At 34.5% G+C, this 8,350-nt stretch overlaps 1 non-coding gene across 1 annotated transcript; it reads right to left on the minus strand.

Annotated features, from left to right (window-relative positions):
- Positions 1–6,582: 6,582 nt before the first annotated feature.
- On the minus strand, positions 6,583–6,654 carry Trnac-gca. Its single transcript has one exon. It is a non-coding gene; the product is annotated as a tRNA-Cys (tRNA).
- Between the last annotated feature and the right edge of the window lie 1,696 nt (positions 6,655–8,350).

Raw genomic sequence — 8,350 nt, forward strand, 5'->3', positions numbered from 1 at the left:
TAATTGCAAAAAGACGGATTTGCCCCGGTAGACGGAATAAGGCCCTCTGATCTTACTTAACATGATTACCTAATCAATCTCTATATTATATTAGTACCGTCCGGAGTCCGTATTACTCAGTCCACAAACTTCGCATTGAACGCATACAAAAAAGGTTTACAAGACATCTCGCATATTATCCTAATAAGTCACACACAGAACTTAATTCCTATGCTGACCGATTAAAATATTTCAAAATGATTAGTTTGAATGATCGAAGGAAACTTATAGATATGTCATTTTTGTACAAAATTTTACGGAATTATATTGATTGCCCACCGTTATTAGGAGCCATAAAAATACGCGTACACCCAGCCGCATGCCGAGGCAGCCTGTTTGTCTCTTGTGTCCACCACTAACTAGAACTAATCTCAAATATAATTCGGCAGTACCCAGATTGTCTCGAACTTACAATTCTCTCGGCCAGTCTATAGATGTATTTAGCGACTCATTGGCAGCTTTTTGAACTCAGGTTTTAAAAGTTATAAATGATGATAACAATCATTGATCCCTCTCACATTTGTTATTGTTACATACTTTGATGTTTTTCTGATTTGTTAACTATATTATTATTAAATAACTTAATAAGTAGTTCCATTCGGTGCATGCTGTGACGCCTGAAGGTAATGCCTTTAACACGTGTTTTTCTTAAATGATTTACTTAGTTATAAGTTTTATTGTAATTACCACTGGATGTCCTAATAAAATAAAATAATATAAAATAAATAAAATCTCATAACTGAACAATTGGAAACAATCTGATGTAATACCCAATGCCCACACGAATAATTTACCAACTACAAAATATTTAGTAAAACATTGTTTCAAATATCAAAACAAAATAATGATCATTTTAATTCTACTTCAACTAATATTCAATGAGCGGTAAATTGAATTATGTATACACGATTACGTAATAAAAATGTTAATTTGGATGCACACAAGTTTCCTATGACAATATCAGCGCTTACCGAAATGGAAGCCGGCTGTGGTCATAATTCGATGCTGCGCGCCGTAATTGAATTTCAACTAAATTATTTTCTAAACTAAATTTAAACGCATTTAACACTCCATAACAGGGGACCATTCGAAAAGTTTATGTCCATTATTACTGCGGTCATTTTGTATTTTGTCGTCGAGTTTGGACAAATCTGTATTTTGGCTTTATCCGTTTGTATGTTCGTTTAATAACTTTTTGCTTGTATATTAATTTATAATTGTTATAGTATACGATTAAATTTGAGATCTATTGAAAGCAATGAAATTTAAACATCTACCTAGATTAGTCGCATTAAAGCAGCAGACCGGTCTCTGTGGCGCACCTTGGGAGAAGCCTAAGTCCAGCAGTGGACAGCAACGGGCTGATGATGATGATGAGTCGAATTAACCTAACCGCTCTGATTATTGTCATATATCTAATTCCCCATTAAAGGAAATAATCGTCTAATTAATCCAGATATCTTTCGCATCCGGAATGTTCAAACTCATTTCACGGCCTTACGGATTTCGTAAAAAAATTGTCTCTGCCACAAATTAATAATAGGCATTTTGAGTATAAAGTATAATATATTTAGAGGTATTACTCCACGCCTCGTTTACGGTTCGTGAGAGATAGCCAATGTCGGACCGCGGAGGGACAGCTTAGAGGTCACCACGTGAGGGGACTACGGCTGCACTCCCGTAAGCCCTCTGGCGTAAGGGACGCCAAGCTGTCATTAGTGCTCGGAGAGATTTTTAAATAGATTTCCCTGTGAAAAGAAGGGTGTCAGGGAGTAATGAAGATACTATGCATGTTACAGATGAAATAACAAAGGACTATCTATTATATAAAAATCTCTTAATACGAGAGCTTTAATGAGGCTATAATTCAGTACCAGCCTATTTCTATAATAAAAAAAGAGCAGTTACTTTTTCTTGTTAAACAAATTATTGTTATGCCATTGCTGACTTCTATGATTAAGAACCAGGAAGGAATAAAATTAATTACAGCATTAGCAGCCATTTTGAAATTTTATACAAAACTGATTCACATAATAAAAAGTTCAAATATACCATCATAATTCCTTTTTACAAATATATATTTATTTCTTTTTTATATTTCTTCTGAATTGCCATCGCATTTTACAGCTATAACATTTTCTGATAGAAATAACTGGACTTTCTGAAAGTATTATGTGGATGAGGTCATCCTTGTACGCGTGGCTTCACATTATCTAATAGAATCGGGACTTCAAAGCCGATAATGCAGAAAAGTTACACGATAAAAATAATAAACACAGCCATCGAGAGTCTCGTGACGCGATATCAATTTTCGGCACAATTACTCTTAATGCCTTTTATGATTCATGCCCCATTAGACCGTATTAATGTAGCGTAGATATCGCATCGTCAGAATAGTGACTTCTAATTCGCTTACGTGAATACAATTTGCTGATAGTCACATACTTCAACAATATGTAAACTATAATACATTCGCTATTAGCGAAGAGGTAGGCAGTGTTACATTTAATGCTAATGATGTGATTATTTAATTTGTGGAGTGACTAATTTCTATGGGCAATTTTTATGTTACCTTCAGGTAGTCGATACATACAGTTACTAAATTGTATAAGAAAGAATTAAAAACCAAAAACGCTACCAAATCTTTGATACTGGAAGCATCCTTAACGTAGGTTTGCTGGTGGTAGGACATATTTTATATCCGCCTGGATAGTGACCACCGTACACAAGATGTTAAAACCCGCCATAGTGGCCCACGTAAGTGTGTCACGTTCCGCGATCAGCCTGTATATATCCAGTTCCAACAGGCCGGCATAATTATGTCGACTGCCGAGGGGTAATCATCTCTCGTCAGTCGACATTCTTTTGCATCCCCCTCCACTTACCATCAGGTGCAGTGGGGTCACTTTGTCGTACTCGTAAAAAAGGTGATTCCATGGAGTCTTCATTCAATTGTTTAAAGATTACATAAGTTTAATACAAAGAATCGTTAACTTAATTCCATGGACTGGAGATAAAACTGTACATCCAAAACCCTCGCGCCGCAAGTGATAAAGGCATATCCCTTAATGGAGTCGAGGAGATAATTAAGATAGTTGTCAGCTAGATAAGGAATGGCGACAGAGAAACAAGCCAAAGGTTGCTTAGGCCCTTATAATTTATACTTGACGTGGGTGAATTTACGGCGCTGCATAGAATATATTGTTTTTTTAATGTGTCTGATTAATTACGTATTCAATTAGGGTGTTTTTTTGTTACTGGTTAAAGTAATTGAATGTAAATTTACATTCATTAGCACTGGTGGTATCTCATGTGTGAGAGTCCGCTTGGGGAGGCACCACAACAATGTCTATTTCTGCCGTCAAGTAGCACTGTGTAGTCACTGTTGTGTTCTGGTTTGAAGGACATTGTAACCAGTGTAACTACTGGACATAATAATACTTTACACCTGATGTCTCTTATCATCAGGCGAACGGCAAGCTCGTCTCGTCATTCAAAGCAATCAAAAATAAAACATTCATACATTGAATATATTACTCGGTTTTGAAAATTATTAAACACACTGTTTTTGGATAACAAAGGATATTATTTTATTGTGGTTTAGTAACTTTTCTAAAAGACTCCCTATGATGCATGAAGTGAAAATTAAAGCGTCATAGTTTTGAACAAAACCTTCTCCTTTTTTTGAAGTCTGTTGAAAAATTTAATACCTACCTGATTTCGCCCTCGTTAACTGATATGAAAATTAACTTTTGTAAACTTTCATACAAAAATTAAATTCAAAATTCCGTTTCAAAAATCCTTTTACACATCAAATCTTTTAATGCCGACTTCGCTTCACGTATAAACAAGAGTATATACCATGAAACGCATGGAAGAGGGTCCACCTAGCCCCAAGCGTGTTATGATGGCACTCAAATTATATTTGCTTTAACTAAATTCGTTTACGGCCATGTAATATCACTTATGGTAAGGGATCCGTAATTATTTATTACTAAGTTTTGCTCGCGGCTCCACCCGTGTGGGTGGTTTTCTAAAATTCGACCGTTTTAATTTGATCTCTCGGCTATAAGACGATGTAAGTTCTAGAGAGTTTAAGTTAAGTTTTCACTATTAATTGATTTTAATCAGACATATTGCAGTATCTAATTTAATTTATGGTTTAAATTACGGAAATTCCTTCATAATTGGTTTAGTAGTTTCGTGGCATGTGCGTGAACAAATATTAAACAATTAACCGTCCTCTAAATATATGCTTGTCAATTAACAATGATTTCTATTAATACCAACACTCGAGAACTAATAAACGGCTTAATTGCCAGCTCGATTTTTATAAAATGTTATAATAATACTAAACGTTTATTATCAAAAGGTCAAAATCAAAACGTTTATAATAAAAAAATATATATATTGACATTAGAAATCTGCGAGTTTTGACCTAAGCTTGGTTTGCATCTCAAGACTTAAATTTTTTATAAGTTTAGCGTTATACATATTTTCTAGGTTGTTGACATGTAATAGTTTATTATATAATACGTGCGTATGCGCACGCATGTTTATGTGTATGTGTGAATTAAATGATTTCTTACATTTCAATCTAATTGAATGATAAAACGAGCAAGTAGCTCGCTTGATTGTAAGCGCTACAGATACTAAGAAACACATCAAAGAACTTTGATTAACAAATAACAAGTTAACAGAGTAATAACGCCTAACACGGCAATGCGACAGCAACAGACAAAATGATAATAGACAAATTCTTGCATACAACACCTACCACGTACTAAACCAAGATAGTACTATTTTAATACCAACGTAGAAGAAAATCTTTAATTTCGCTTACGTACCTGAAGGCTTTATCTTTGGAACGACCTACTTGGCGATATATATTTCCTTAGTGAAAATAGTTGCTAGACACGACATCCGGCGGAAAATGTATGCTGGTGTTAAAAACTACAATGGAACACGTTTCACACTAGTAGTATGGATATTTTACATTTGTGTACAAAAAAATATTTTATGTTAGTGGCCAGTTTTTTTTAACTTAAGCCGGCATCGATCGACTGGATCACCCTGTGTTAAATGTGAAAAACATCTACAAACCCGAAATAATAATTAAACTTGTTTTCTGGCTTTACAATAAAAATTAAGATTAGAGAATATAATAAATAATATCAGCCCTGTATTATATACTGTCCCACTATTGGGCACGGGCTTCCTTTACTACTGAGAGTGATTAGGCATTATAGTCCACCACGCTGGCCTAGTGCGGATTGGTAGACTTCACACAACCTCGAAATTCCTAAAGAGAAGTCCTCAGGCATGCAGGTTTCATCACGATGTTTTCCTTCACCTGTGTACCCTTGGGATTTGAACCTGCGGACATTCGTCTCGGCAGTCCGTTCCACGACCAACTAGGCTATCGCCGCTTTACATTCAGATTAGAGAATAATGGGGAGTAATTTATTTTTGTATTACCTCCAAAGGTAGACGAACTAACTGACCACCTGATGGTAAGTGGTCTGAACGTGAGAGAGGTGACATAGACAAGTGCCAGAAGCAACAGGGAGCCGCCATCTAATGTCGGCTTCTAGTATGATAGAGGTACCATTAAGGCCAAGCCTACTCATACAATCCTACAACTTCAAAGATTTAATTTTATTTAAATTATTTGCGTAGTATGTTTAGCTCAAATCACAAACCTAACAAGGAATACACAGACTTGCCAGACGCAATAAGAAGCCTACATTTATATGTCGGCTTTTAGGGTAATAGGGGTACCATCAAGGTCGAGCCTGCTCATACAATTCTACAACTTCAAAGATTTAATTTTATTTAAATTATTTGAATAGTGTGTTTAGTTCAAATCACAGAACCCAACAAGGAATACACACAGCGTAATACAATTTCGTCGGTTTGTAAAAAAACAGCAAATTGTGAAGCCCATGTGTTGCTAGCATAATTTTCCGCTAATAACAAAATAATTATGAAAAAGCTTCGCGCTCGGAAATACACAAAGTTCGTTGAATTGCTCATTCGCCTACCAGATTACGTATTGGCTTTGTAAAGGAAAACAGCGGGAATTTTCTAAATTATTCGAAAAACGAAATATTGATTGGCGTTTCTTGTTTTATTTGGAAAATGACTTTATCTGATATTATGAAAATGTCTCATTGAACCAAATAATATAATAATCAAAATTTTATTTAGGTATTAAAATATATAAAAGAAAAGGAAATTTAGGTATGAAATAATTTGATGAAATTTTAAAAGTTGTGTTTGGACGTAGAAATTGACGTGACGATTGACGTGATTGCCGGTCCTGGGACAATCTGTGTTCAAATTAATATTTTTCCTTTCTTTCAATTACTAGAGGATTTGAAATCATTTAAAATTAGTTATATTTTCAAATATCTATGGTCGACATAAAATGATTCAAAATTAAAAAAAAAAAATAATCCACGTCTTGTTCTAAACGGTGAAAAATATATCATAATGTGATTTCGATAAATACCTTTTTTGTACATCCACAAAAAGACTTGAAGGGGACACCCGGATTTGAACCGGGGGCCTATCGATCTGCAGTCGATTGCTCTGCCACTGAGCTATATCCCCATGTTAAAGATGTTCCAAATAGTTGAATAGTTTTCAGAAAAGCTTATCAAAACCTTTACAAAATGAATTTTCGTAATTTTCTCGTTATTCTACTGCTGTTGTAAAGATTTGTAGTTAAAGAAACATTTATCAAAAGGAGGTGGGCGGTAAACAAACGTTTATGATTTGCGTATCAACTAAATTCTTAAGCAATCTAGACTGAATTTTTCAAACATTTAATCTCACATCTTTATCCCAATAGGGTAGGAGGAGACAACGGAATTAAAAGTGATTTTGACTACGTAATTTCTTTTATGACTTTGCCTGTAATAACGAGTATTCTCAATCATGTGTGCTCAGATATAGGTTTGAAACTAGTTTGGTATATGGAGGCTTATTTTTGTTTTACATCATAATTTATTAGACCCTATAAAATGTATTTGAGTCAACAAACTTCTTACAAAACACTATAAGGATAACAACATGTACAACATCGGCCATTCTGAAAAAAGGAAAAACAATACAAACAAAACGTATCTCGATAAATAAAAAGGGACCAGTATCGTAAAACGAAACGGTCGCAAATTGATAGACGCAATCAGTTCTAATATCAAAGATTTATTATTTCACATCAGATATAAAGTTCCGCAAAGTCTTAAGATGGCTTTGGACAAATAGCATGACATTATGTAACGACGACCCCTTAGAAGTTAAGAATATATTTATACGTCTGCTGTAATGAACTTGGGAAAATATCTGTGTTCCTTCTATACGTAATTTAGAGTTATAGATTGTGATACTAGGGTATTGATCATTATATATTTGTTTTAGTTTCTCTGGCTTTTTCTGAAGTTATGTCACCTAACTTAGTAAACAATAATGATGATGGACGTGTAAAACCGAGTATAGGTCATTCATTATTAAGGCATCCTAGCATAACCTCTATTTGTGAACACATTGTTTGTTCATGCCTCATCATCGCTTGCCAGGATCAAGAAGAATTCTCTGAGTAACTCATGTATTTACTTGTCGAGATTAAATGGCTTTACGGAAGGACAATGGGCGAAACCTAAAGATTTCTTGAAATAAACTATTGTACGGATTTTATTGCGGTTTTTATATTATAATTTTCTCCCGACATTTCCAAGATTTTCAGCAATCGTGGCCTTCGTTATTAGCTAAAAATATAAAATATATATAATTGTAAAATGTAGGTAGATATTGTAACTTTGGCTTTGCGGATGAACAACACCTCAGTCCGCCCCGTGACCACGAAGGCTGCAATCTTCGAAACGTCGGGACAAAAAATCCGTAATATAGTTTGATTTCAATATCTAACATTCGCGTAAACATAAGAAATCATTATGCTAAAGATTTATGTAAGGAACCAGCATTGAAATCATAATGCAGAACTAATTTCGCTATTTTTAATAATCTTTTACATGCACTCTCGATAGACGCAATCGGATATAAACAAAAGCATTAACAGACAGCCACTCCGACGTAAACAGATTTTGAATGTGATATTTTAAAACCAGACATTCCCATCGACTCAATAAATACCCGGCACACTGTTTAATATTTCATTGTTGCATCGAAAATGTAATACGATCCAATCAGCTTTCATTCGACCAAAATTCCTTTTACTCGTGTATATTCACAATGGTGCTGGTTGAATGAGAGAGTTTAAAATATTTATATCAAAATGTATTACCAG

This window comes from Manduca sexta, chromosome 11 (genome assembly GCF_014839805.1).
Source record: "Manduca sexta isolate Smith_Timp_Sample1 chromosome 11, JHU_Msex_v1.0, whole genome shotgun sequence".
NCBI classification, from domain to species: Eukaryota; Metazoa; Arthropoda; class Insecta; order Lepidoptera; family Sphingidae; genus Manduca; species Manduca sexta.